The sequence below is a fragment of the Physeter macrocephalus genome, chromosome 21, assembly GCF_002837175.3.
Source record: "Physeter macrocephalus isolate SW-GA chromosome 21, ASM283717v5, whole genome shotgun sequence".
NCBI lineage: Eukaryota > Metazoa > Chordata > Mammalia > Artiodactyla > Physeteridae > Physeter > Physeter macrocephalus.
In genome coordinates, this window is record NC_041234.1 from 91464890 (window position 1) to 91478722 (window position 13833).

A 13833-nucleotide genomic window follows, 5' to 3' on the forward strand; every position below is an offset into this window, starting at 1 on the left:
GGGATATGGGGATGTATGTATATGTATAGCTGATTCACCTTGTTATAAAGCAGAAACTAACACACCATTGTAAAGCAATTATACTCCAATAAAGATGTTAAAAAAAAAAAAAAAAACCTGTGCCTTTCACTACGGTTCTCAATTCAGTTGTGTCCCCGTGAGCTCACCAAAAGGAGCTCCTCTTGTGGGAAGCAATGTGACAAGGTAAAAAGATCACCAAACTAAAGGCTTCACTGTAAGTAAGACCACTTAATTCCACGTCTCTCCTAAAGCAACTCAGTTAAGTCTCTGACCCTCAATGCCTCATCCATGAAAGAGAGAGATTTTTTTCTACCTATTTTCCAGTTAAGTCTGGCGTACAACAGTTTACAAACTTTCATTAAGTAGCAGAGTCTTTTTTTTTTTTCCCAAACGAAATCCTAGTTGAAACCTTGATACCAGAAAAGCAGGCAGAAGTTGAGCTGCCCTGGTCGAAGCAGCCGTGGAGGGCCTGGGAGCACAGCTGCTGGGCCTCCACTGCCCTTCACAGGCCCTGGGGAAAGTGGTTTGAAAACTACTTTACCCAGCAGACAGAAACCCTGAGCAAAGAGTCAGGAAATCGAATCTCTAGTTTCAGTTTACCAATACTCAGCTGAAATCCCAGTAGTAAAGCCAGATTTCATCAGGTTAAGACTTTGATACCTGGAGAAATCCTACCCCACACCTCCCTCAAAAGGGTAATTTTCAGAACTCTTGTCAGTAATTCACATCTCAGTGTGAATCGAGGACATCAGAAAGAACTCCTTCTGTTTCCTTTTTAAGAAAAGAATATCTACTTACTGTTTTCATTGATCCCCAAAGTAATTCATGCTTGTTATAAAAACATAAACAACAAAGAAAATATCAATATAAAATAGAAATTTTCCCCTACAAACCCCGCTCACACCTGCCACCAGATAAATAACTGATGGCCGTTGCTAAGCATCCTTCCAGACATCTGTGAGTACACATACATACACGAGTATGTATATACACATCCATTTTTTCCCCACAAAAGTGTATTCTACAATTCGCTCTCATCATCTAATGATATACCACAGAAGTCTATGAACATACACAGAAAGATCTGTTTTCTCTTTAAAGAGTTGCTTAGGGCTTCCCTGGTGGCGCAGTGGTTAAGAACCCGCATGTCAATGCAGGGGACACGGGTTCGAGCCCTGGTCCGGGAAGATCCCGCATGCCGTGGAGCAGCTAAGCCTGTGCGCCACAACTACTGGAGCCTGCGCACCTAGAGCCCGTGCTCCGCAAAAAGGAGAAGCCACCGCAATGAAAAGCCTGGGCACTGCATCGAAGAGTAGCTGCCACTCGCCGCAACTAGAGAAAGCCCGCACACAGCAATTAAGACCCAACACAGCCAAAAATTAATTAATTAATTTTTTTTTAAAAAAGAGCTGCTTAGCTTCTGATTGCAACTTTAAATTTTCTAATCCCTTTTTGATGGATCCTTAGATGTTTCTACTTTTTTTGCTCTTGCAAACACTTCTGAGATACAGACCTTCTCAATCTGTCTCTTGATTGAGGGTGGGAGAATGAAAATAACCATCAACACCAAAGCCATGAAGGACAGGGAAGCCTTAGCCAGTTTTTTTTAGCACACCGCTTAGAAATCCAGCCACGGTTCCCCACTATACTCAAAAGTTTGTACTTGTCACCCCATTTTAGGGCACCCCAGAAATCCCCCCACCCCCCCACTGAGGACTGTCTAAGCCATCACAGCATCCAGTACAAAATCCAAGAACTCCTGCCTCAGTATAAGAATGCGGGGGTACTTATTTAGAACCAAGAGAGGATGTTGGGTTGGGAAAAGAATCCCATCCCAGTCTTTCCGGTTCACCAGAGGAAACCAAATGACCTGTTGAGAATAATTATTCCTCAGGCCTCAAGCCCACTTATCAACCTACCTAGGACAGAACTAGACCTTTCAGTGACCTTGACTTTCTGACCCTCTGGCCTCCCACTCATCAGTAGGAAGTGGTGCGGAACTGGTCTGGAAATTTCTTCAGGATGAAAGAGTAAAACAGCCATAAACCTCACCTTAATTAGTCACTGATTATACTAACCATGCACATTCACTTTAGAGCCTCCCAGTTGATGACTTTTCACTCCATTTCCCTTTCAAAGCCCATCCTGTTGAATATGAAATTTAGCAGGAGCCAAGACTTCTGACGTCAATACCAATTTGGAAGCAAAACTAAAAAAAATACAGCTCCTGTGCCAGCACTGAGGATTGAGTGAACAATCTACTTTCTGTCTTTCCCAGAGAATGATCTGGTTGGACACTTCTTGAATTCTTACCAAAATGTGTTATTATCTATTTCCAAAATGCATTGCTACAAAACACTTTTGGTTTGATGAACTTCTTGTAGTTCAGCTTTACAGTGAGCATGATTTCACTGACCGCTCAGTGAGTGCCTAAGTGCCCGATATGAGCAAGACGGCTGCTAGGTATGGAGGAGGTTGCCAAGATGAAAAAAAACAGGATCCCTGTCCGCAGGGAGCTTAGATTTCAGTACATTTCAGTATGTGGGTAAGACTTGCGCACACCATTAACCCGAAGCTGAGGAAGAAGTATGTTCCATTTACTTTAGGAAAAAAAAAAAGAGGGGGGAGCAAGAAACTTCAGATTATAATCAGATCAAGGAAGACTTTCATGAGAGAAGGCATTTGAGATGGTCCTTAAACGATGAACAGGATTTAAACTGTGGTAGGAGATGTCTCAAACTGAAATGCCTTCAGGAGCCCAGCAGGGACCATACCCTAGCATAAATGGGCTAGGTGTAATAGCAAGTGATGGGATCTGTGCTGAATGAATATATGCCCCCATTAAAAAGCAGGTAACCCAGATAAAGACGTGGTACATACATACAATGGAATATTACTCAGCCATTAAAAAGAAGGAAATGGGCTTCCCTGGTGGCGCAGTGGTTGCGCGTCCGCCTGCCGATGCAGGGGAACCGGGTTCGCGCCCCGGTCTGGGAGGATCCCACATGCTGCGGAGCGGCTGGGCCCGTGAGCCATGGCCGCTGGGCCTGCGCGTCCGGAGCCTGTGCTCCGCAACGGGAGCGGCCACAACAGAGGGAGGCCCGCATACCACAAAAAAAAAAAAAAAAAAAAAAAAGAAAAAGAAGGAAATAATGCCATTTGCAGCAACACGGATGGACCTAGGGATCATCACACTAAGTGAAGTCAGACAGAGAAAGACAAATATATGATATGGCTTATATGCGGAATCTAAAAAACTGATACTAATGAACTTATTTACAAAACAGAACTACACTCACAGACATAGAAAACAAACTTATGGTTACCAAAGGGGAAACGTGGGGAGGATAAATTAGGAGTTTGGTTATCTATTTTATATTTTAAATAGATAACCAAAAAGGACCTACTGTATAGCACAGGCAACTATACTCAATATCTTGTAATAACCTATAATGGAAAAGAATCTGAAAAAGAATTTATATATATATATCACTTTGCTGTACACCTGAAACTAACACAATGTTGTAAGTCAACTCTACTTCCAAATAAACTTGGTAAAAATAAAATAAAATGAAAAATAAAAGCAGGTAACAAACACTGTGCAGACCCAACAAAAGGTATGTGGGCAGACACTGGCAGACTTCAACAGATGCCAGTGACTTCTGCAGCAAAGGGAGAAGAGAATGGGGCATTTCAGGAAGAGGCAATGGTGAAATCAAAGGCACAGAGGTTGGAAAGAGTAGATTATGCTTAAAGAAAAGAAACTAACCAGTCTGACTAGTGCACACTGGAAAGGGGAGAAAGGGGGGTGGGTGGGGGGGAAGGCTTGGGAGAAAGAAAAACAAGAAGATGGGAGAAAATAACATTCATTTAAATGCTAGCAGTCTCACCTACATTGTCTCATGTATTCTCTGCAACTGCCTTTGAAAAGTAGCTGTTATCATTCCTGTTTTAAAGAAAAATAAAACTTACATACAAAGAGGTAGGTAAATTGCCCAAAGCCACGCAGCTGAGAGTGGTAGAGGTGGGGAACAAACCCAGATTTGCCCATTTCTAAAACTTCTTTCCATTACGTCACACACTGTGCTCTGAGCTGAGGTAGATGTGAAAAGTTCAGTCCAGATTGTGAAGGTCCTTGAATGGCAAACCAATTGGTTCAGTCAAAAATGTATTTGTATCAAATCAGATAAAAGGTTCAAAACATTGGGCTATACACACGTTCCATAAGTTATGAATATGAAGCTTCTAAACATTTCACACAAAAGAAATGCTGTTTTTACAGTACCCCTCTCTCCCCCCTTCCAACTTTTTCTGATTCCCTTTCCCCAACTCTAAGCAAATCAAGCGACACTGTGTTAATAATAAACAGGTTCTGGCGTCAATTTGCATTTGAATCCTGGCTCTGCCACTACACAGCACATTATTGAGCCTCTCTGTTCCTCAATGTCCTCATCCAGAAAATGGGGACAATGATAGAGTCTATCTCATAGCATTATCATGTAGTGCTTGGCATAGAGTAAGTGTTCAATAAATGTCAGATTTTCATTTCATCTGAGCCAAAAATCCAACCTAGTTACGCCTAATGAGAATAAGAGGAGTCTTAGTGATAGTCTCAAAGTGAGAAAATGAAAAGCCACAAATTCAGGTATGAACTTACAGAACTGGATTGCCACTGTGGCAAAGACTGTTAGTTGCTTCCCAGTAGCCCTTCTCCCCTTCTTAGTAAAGAGAACCTCAACTTTTCAGCTGAGCACATTCAACACAGAAAATACTACCTGCCTAGCCTCCCTTGCAGCTAGGTGAAGCCATGCATCTAAGTTCAAGAGAATGAGATGTAAGCAAAATGTTACATGGCACCTCTGGGAAGTCTCCTTAAGAGAGAGAGGGCACACCCTTTCCCCTGTTCTCATCCATTCTGCTGCCTGGAAAATAGACGTGATTGCTGGAGCTGTAGCAGCCAACTTGGACTCTAGTGGTGGGACCTCCAAGATAATTTCAAAGGGCAATAAGTTTAACAATTGGTTTAAATCTAGTGTGAGCTTCGCCCTCTGTAGAAATAGAAATATATTAAGACCTTTCCATTCATAGTACGAATGACTTCATAAGATCCTTTCCCAGAAAAAATATTATGACAAGATATGAACAGCATCACGATACTGAACTCATCACCCTGTTCCCTTTGCTTATCATGATCTATAATTATCCATCTTCTCCATTCAAGTAATGTAAGCTTCATATTATTTAATAAAAAATTCATGGGGCTTCCCTGGTGGCGCAGTGGTTGCGCGTCCGCCTGCCGATGCAGGGGAACCGGGTTCGCGCCCCGGTCTGGGAGGATCCCACATGCCGCGGAGCGGCTGGGCCCGTGAGCCGTGGCCGCTGAGCCTGCGCGTCCGGAGCCTGTGCTCCGCAACGGGAGAGGCCACAACAGAGGGAGGCCCGCATACCACAAAAAAAAAAAAAAATTCATATAATACTTAATATGGACCAGAAACTCATCTAATGTGCATAACAACCCTGTAAGGGATGTACTATTATTAGTCCCATTTTACACATGCAGAAACTAGGGCATAGTGAGTTTAAAGTGACTTGTCTACTATCAAACAGCTGTTAAGTAGCAGTGCCGGGGTTCATCCCCAGGCAGTCTGATTGCAAAGTGTGTTCTTAACTGCTACTCTATGCAGCTGCTTTGTGAAAACTGTGATCTTGCGTTGCTCACCCCTTGTATTCTCAATGCCTAGTACCATGCCTGACAAATACTGAAGGCTCAGTAAATATGTCGTAAATGAATGAAGGAAAGACTGACTCAGAGCAAAGAACAAAGAGCAGGAATATTAGAGGACACTGAATTTCATTTCATGTACTTCACAATCTGGGCTCCAAGCCACATTCTTCCAGAGATAATAAAGGATAGAGGAACCTACAGTACCATGGATCCAGATCCTACAGGCAAAGCTCTGAGAGTATGTGCTGGGTTTAACCAAGAACAGTGGCTAAGGCAAATGATAAATCTTCCCTGATAGAAACACCATGTACACTTAGCTTGCTAAGTCACAGACTGGAGGGTTATCAGAGGTGCTACAGGATTTGTCAGTAGAATCCCGCAGCACTTCTATTTTGGGACAATAGGAGAACCTTCCTGGTCCCAAAGGATTGATTTTAGGAGGTAAAGTTAGAGTTTACAAGAGCCATTTCTAGCTAGACCTCTGCAGTGAAAGTTACCCTCTCAACCTGATTTTTGTGGCCACTCTTAGGAGATGAGCTCACACTCTGGTTGATCAGGATCACCAGTTAAACCATAAATGTAAAGACACTTCCTTTCTCTTCCTTCTCTCTTACTTTGTGCAAGAAAACGGAAAAATTTCACCCAGGGCCAGTGCAGTGACAACCCAAAGAGGGGAGTAAGAATTAGGAAAGGGGAACAAACAGAGGCCTAGTGTCGTCTTAGCTGCCAACCTGACCTTGAAGGAGCCAAGGACCTTCAACTCCTGGTTTTAAATAAGAATGAAATGCTCTTAGGAGGGAGAAGAGAGAGTTTACTTTGTCAAAGAGCAAAAAGAAAGTTTCTTACATTCAGGGTTCAGACTATACTAAAATTTTCCAATAATCACACCGTTTTCCAAGGGCACATTCACAACTTTTATATAAACTCCAACTGTGCATTTAAACCTCTTATGTACTTTGGGCTCTCCTAGTGGTCTGAGTGGCCTCAGTTCTGAGGCTGAAAGAGTCCTTTTGCCATAATGTTAATGGCTTCTCCCTAATGAAGCATTGTCCCTGCATTTGCAGATAAGAAAGCCCTTTCAACACTCCCATGAATTTTGGCCACTTTATTCCCTCTCAGTCTAGGAGTTTGTAAGACTCTTAAAACTCACATGCCTCCTCAAAATTTCATGTACGAAGAATCAGCACTAGGTAAAGATACTGATTACATAGGCCACACGTCAGAACCTTTATGGTGATATGAAGAGTAATTCAATATGGCACCTTAGTTGCATTATCCCCACGCAAACACATGTGTGGTTCCTGTCACCAAGTGGCTACCGTACCGGAAACAATGAACATCCAGAACTTAGCAGGACTAGCCTAATCCTACCTGAGAGCTCCGCAAAGGACAACTAACTACAGAATCTCGAAAGGAGCAAAAAAGCTTAATAGCTCTGTGAAACACGGCATTCTCTGTCACAAATAGGAGCTGTAACAAATGCTCCCACATTGACAAAATGTGAACGTGCTTGTTTTTCTAAGAATGGTTATCTATACATTCTGTCCTGGGTTGGACTTCAAATATTCCATTCCATTGTCTCCGTTTAAGTCCACTGGAATTTGTCAGACCATGTGTCCTGACTTGCAATTGGAAAATATGGTCACCACATTGATGGAGAGTTTGAACTATGCTCGGCAGCTGTTACTCGAAAGAAAGATGAGAAAGAAAGATGAGAGCAGAATAAAAACATACCACAAGTTTGCCACCGCGGAGCTGATACAATTCAGAAGGGACAGAGGTTTTTCCCATGGCTGCAAATATGCAAACCACGCTCAGCTAAGGCTCTAGCTTCCCGGTGTAAACGCGACCCTCAACAAAAAATGACATCCACCTTACTCAGAAGGAAGGGAAGTTTGCGAGTGGGTCTTCTTCAGGCTCTATGACCACAGGTATTTCTCCTTTGTCAAGCCCCTAATTCTGTTTGAGTGTGGCCCTGGCACAGGGGTCATTAAAAACTCAGTATTCAAAGGGTAAGACAAATCGTTTGGAAATGTACCGTGTTGATACATAGCAGAGCTTAGCCATTTCTTCATATAAAACATCTGTAGAACAAACCAGGCTGCTTTTTCATCAAAAGGTGAAACACTACTTCGTGTCAGGGAATTTTTCACAGACCTAAAACAACTGGCAATATGTGAGATATGTAGCAAGGTGGCCATGTCCTGAAAGCAAAACCACACCAGTTTTATCAATAATACCAGAAGTGAGAGAGAAAAAGGGGGGAAATACAATAGAAGCCAGATGAGGCAAGAAAAAAGTGAGTCATAGGCAAAAAGGAAATTCTGTAAACTTAAATAATAAATGGAAGTTAAAATTTCAGAGGGGATTGCTGATCTATAGTCAAAACCTCTATTCTAACTTTGAAATCTCAGTGATAAAGTAGAGATGAAAAGAAAAAAAACTCCGCCATGGAGCTTTTAATAAAAGTAAGTAAATAAGACAATGGTTTTCACGGCCATACCTTCCTACAGCTCTTTAATTTCATTTCCTTTCTTAGTTCGCCAAGGAAGATATTGCCAACCTACCCCCAGGATCTAGCCCAGATTCTTGTTCCTGGCACTGTGCCCCATAAACAGGATGATGCTGTGGTCTCAGTTGGTGATATTCAAGACATACATACCTTAGGTTTTTCTGGAAGGATCCATGAGACAGCTGAAAGAGGTGACAGCAATTTCTGCCATGCTTTGAAACACCCTCTCTCTTTCAGATTGAACTTGTTTACTAACTCTGAAGTCTCCAGACCAGTCTCTAGATTCTGTAGGATCATTGAAGTTACTCCCAATCATGGCCATTTTGAACAAATTACTCAAGTCCAAAACAACCAAAATATTGTATATACACATCTTACATTTCAATTAAATGTTCCAGCTTGGTGATAGAAAGTTCAAGTCACTGAAAACTGAGGCTCTCCAAGGCTTCTGATTCCTGAGTTAGGAAGGACACTCCAGACCACTCACAGACCAAACAATGGCCATGGCGATCTTAAAGTTCTAGAATCTTCCATCTGTGAGATCATTATAGTTATTTGTTAATTATCACCCATAGACTAATAATATATTCAAGAGGGTCTGAACATCTGTTACTCTTTGTGGTCCAGGATGCTAAGATGGGCCCATTACACAAACTATTTTATTTTCCACAGTTAACATAAATCAGTTAAAAATGATCGTACGTGGTGATGAATTCTAAATAGTGCCCCATAATTAATAATGGTCATTTCAAGGACAGAACAAAGTGAGGGATCTTTCTCAAGCCTTCTAAGGACCTCTATAACACCCATCCCCCCATCCCCCTCCCAGCATCGTAGACAGCCCTCACCAGTGTAGCAACAGTGGAATAAGCATGTACTTGAGAGTCAGACGGATCCAGTTTCAAATCCCAGTTGTCACTTTTTACCCATCTTGATCTGATCAAGTCACTGAACTTTTCTGAGACTCAATTTTTCTCATCCATAAAATGAAGATAACAAAAGCCATAGTATAGGGTTTTATGAGTAACATAGATATAACGTATATAAAGCACATGGCACTATGCCATGCGCATGGCACAGAGTCAGAACCAGTGGCCACTCTAGAAATTCTACAAAAGAGAGGCTCGGGGTAACATTCTAGTTGGAAGGGGCAGAGGAGGGATATTGATTTGAAGCTGAGATTACATGCTGTTTTGGCATTGGTCAATTTTTATTTAATGTAGCTTGTGGTATTATGGAGATTAAGGCCCCCCAATAACCCAGGCAACCCTTTGACGCTACCACTCATAAAGACTCATAAATGTACTTCTCTTCAACACCCACACCATCATGAAGATCAGGTATTCAACGTCTTCCAAAGCCAGGGTCCCTTTAGGAACTAACACAGTCTTCTTTAATCCTGTCAGTTCCACCTTCTTTGAAAACAAAACCCAGAAGGGTTTTCTTACTTGGTTTTATCCAGCTGAGGTCAACCCCTTGAGGCACATTCCAAAATAAACCAGTCTTGTTACAGTAAAGTAAGTAACAAAGTAAAGGTTTCACAATCACAAGGGCGACGTACAATGCTCAGGTCCATAAATTCAAGCTATTTTTCTTTTGTAAATGATAAACAGAATTAGTAGCTCTCTTCAGTCCTCTGAATAAAACATGAAGGAGCTGAATTGATCCAAACCCGGAATGCTTCAAAACAGGTAATGACAACTGCAAAAGCCTTATAAACCTACTGTTTACCTGGGCCTATATCTAGGAACCTTGGTAAGAAGCATTGTGCCACCATGCCAGTCTAGATTCGGAGGTGCCACAAGATTTTGGCTTCCCTGGCTACTACCAGCTGGCAGAACAAGGAAGGCACTCCTTGATATTCAGAGAATAATTCCATTTCATTTCAAACTTGGATCCAAGCTTTGCTAATCCTATACATTGCCCCATTCAATGAACATTTACTAAGCAGTGTAGTACAATGAACCTAATGTCTGGAGTCAGAGTGTAATAACAGATACCATTGATTGAGCTCCTATTGTGTGACAGATACTGTGCTGGGGTGTTTTATACAGGTATGCTGAAGTCTCACATCAATAATGTAAAGCAATTACTAGTAAGATTGTTTGTAAGGACTTCCGTGGCAGTTCAGGGGTTAAGACTCCACGCTTCCACTACAGGGGGCACGGGTTCAATCCCTGGCTCGGGAACTAAGATCCTGCATGTCGTGCAGCGCGGCAAAAAATTTTTTAAAAATAAATTAAAATTGAAAAAGAGTCTTTGTAGATTATGATAATGGGGCTCCCCAAATCACCCAGCTATGTTTCTTATTCTCCAAGAACCCAAATTTCTGACTCCAAGCTACACATTCTCCGTAATTCTATGCTGCTCATCCACGCCCTCCACCCCCGGACAGAATGATCATTAACTAGAAGATAGGATAACATTTTTGTATTCCTGTCTTAATGTAGTTCCTGCATTAGAAGTTTCTAGCCACTGCACACAAAAATATGGTAGTACCTTGTCTTCATCGGAAAAGTATTTTTCTCATTCCTTTGCTTTAACCAGGAGCACCATTCAGACATCAGGACACACTGAATTTATTCCCAAGAAATCTTGAAAGGTTCTTTCCAGATCTGGGAATCAAGGTACTTTCTTAGCCTCCAATCAAGAAGTGTCATTTGTCCTTTCACGGCCTCACAAATTCTGACCTAGTAAACCTGACCCAAGCTTGTACAGACAAAATTCACCAGCTTCCCAGGACAGACAGATCAGGGGCTCCAAAATATAAGTGATGTGGACATAGGGTGTGTATGTGGCAGGGGGGTGGGAGTGGAGAGGAGGTCTTTATATGTTTGAGGACTACAAGTATTTGAAATATGAAAAGAAACTGGAAAAAATATCTCTTTAGACAGTAATTCACCCAACTGGCTCAGAATAGTTCAGAGTGGCTGGAGAGCCTGGAAGTCAAGCCTTTAAAAGCATTGTGTTTTAGGAGTTATTGAAACCAAATACAGTATTTCTAAACTCAACAGAGGAAGTAACTGTTGCTCTCAATTGTAATAAATCTGGTTCATCTGATGGATTATTTTCATCTTCAGGGTCTGGAAGCCCAGTACCAAATGTCTTCAAACAAATCTTGTTCCTCCCAGCTGTCAGCACTCTTAGCACCTAAGCAAGCCCATGCTCAGCCCTGAGGCATTCTGGGTTCTAATCTAGGCCTCGTAGCTGACTCACCAAATGGCCATGGGAAGGAGTGTAAGGTCCTGACTCCAGAGTCCATCAGTATTGGCAGTGGTCAGAATACAGGTGGGATCAGTAGGTGAAACCCGCCTGTTTTCACACTAAGGGGGAACAGACAGAGAATAATTAGTAGAAATGAGACAATGTGAAGTCCAGAGTAGGGCCTCTCCCTGTGTACTCCAAGAGGGCCCCTTTTCCTTACTCTTACCAGCAGGAAATGTGGGCTTAGTTAATCAACAACATGGATCTTGGCAAGCAAGCTGGAGGGAGAGAATTTATGTTATTTTTCTTCTTTGGTGAGAGTGAGCTTACCAAAGAATAAAAGGCAGATGCCTCAGTGTTATAGGTAACACGGTGGACTATTCCGGAATTATCTATAGACTCCTATACTGATAAAAAGCCCCTCCAACCTATGCTTTTCTTCAAAATCTCTGCTCTCATACTCAAAACTGTGGAATGAATGAATGAACAAATAATGAGATTGTCCTACTTATCCACCTTAGAACCTTAGAGAGCAAAAGAGTGATTGTCAAAGGTTTAGAAACTCACAAAAGCTCCTACATTGGGGGGAGCAAAACAGTTATAGATTTAGAAGGTAGATACTGCAGACAAGCACTTGCCTTGGAATCAGAAGAGGTGGATGTGAGCCTCGGGTTTGCCTACTTACTTAGTAGTTGAGCCCTTGGAATTGACCAGTTTGCTGCCATCTAGTTCATATGACTGTGGCTCATTCATACATTCAGTCAGTCATTCATTTAACTAATAATTCTTGAATGCTGACTGTATCCCAGATTCTGCACTAGGCAATGAGGCAGAGAAAGAGGAATAAAATAAGCCCTGGGCTTCTTTCCAAATGCAGCCTCTGAAACGCATGTATAAATAGAAACACTATCATGATGACATTTGAACTTCCTTAATAAAATAGCTGCCATTTATTGAGCACTGTGCCAGGAACCCTTCGTAAATTATGACCTCCCTTAAAAATCGGCATTATCATATTCACTTTACATATGAGATAACTATAACTCTGTGAGGTTGAGAATCTTGCCCAAGGTCACACATCTTGTAAGTGGCTGAGCTGGGATTTCAATCCAAGAGAGTCTGACTCTAAACCAGTGCTTTTTCCGCCCTATCACACTGCCCGTGTGTGATGTGGCTATTAGCCAAATGGCTGCTTATTTTCAATCAAGCATACAAGTGGTAAACAAAAGTATATTTTGCCCTATCCAGCTTCTTAGAAGGACAACAAATCTTTGTGAACTCAGTCCTGGCACAATGCAAGCTGTCTGAATCATCCCCTAAAACTGAAGGTTGAAAAGGAAGACGACTGAAATAGTCCTGGGCAAAAAAGACACATCAGCCTAATCATGGCCTGATAAGATGACATGCAGCATTTATTACCAGTGGAGAGAGACTTGATGTGCATGGTCTCTGGGACTCGGTGTCAGGCCAATTCTGGGTTGAAGGGACAAATGGACTTCCATTTTTCCTTCAGGGATTATCACGATCATTTAGCATTACTGGTGATAGGACAGTCCGGTCAGAATGTTGCATGAGCAGCAGTTTTCTGGATCGCTTGTGTTGATACGGGTCAGTGGACAAAGAAACCTTAAAATTCCTCCTCACATAAGTCATGGTTGCTACCGTAAGCTCCAAGTTTAAGCGTTAACTCTTCACTGATTCATATTCAGACAGCGGTAACATTTCTGCTACAACTATGTAGCAATCCGAACAAGAAACTGCATAAATGACTCAAAGAGTGTGCTCATTGACTCTCAGTCACAAAAGGTCAGGGCTGAAATGAAACTTCAAGAGCATCTGACTCAACTCTCACTTTACAGATGAGAAAACTGGAGCTCAGCACAAGGAAGTGACCTCCTCATGGTCATGGTAATCACCTACTACATACTGATAAAGAAGTAAAAGTCAGGGGGGAAAGGATGCGGTAATGGAAGTGAAATAAATTCCTCATCCTTCTCGGTCAAAAATTAAAAAACAAACAAACAAACAAAAAAAACCGAGGTACACCCAAGTTATTTTGTGTTAGAGATGTAACCAGCAGACGAGCTGAAAAGAAAAGCAGCCCTGATACGGCTACTGACTAGCTGTGTGACCTCAAGTAAACTCCTTGGGCCTCAGTCTTGTCATCTATAGCAGGGGTCCCCAGCCACTGGGCCACGGACTGCTACTGGTCCGAACCGGGCGCACAGCAGGAGGTGAGCGGCGGGCGAGCGAGTGAAACTTCATCTGCCACTCCCGCTCCCATCGCTCCCCATCGCCCCCCGTCGTCCCCATCCCTCCCCGTCGCCCCCCGTCGCCCCCATCCCTCCCTGTCGCTCCCCGTCGCCCCCGT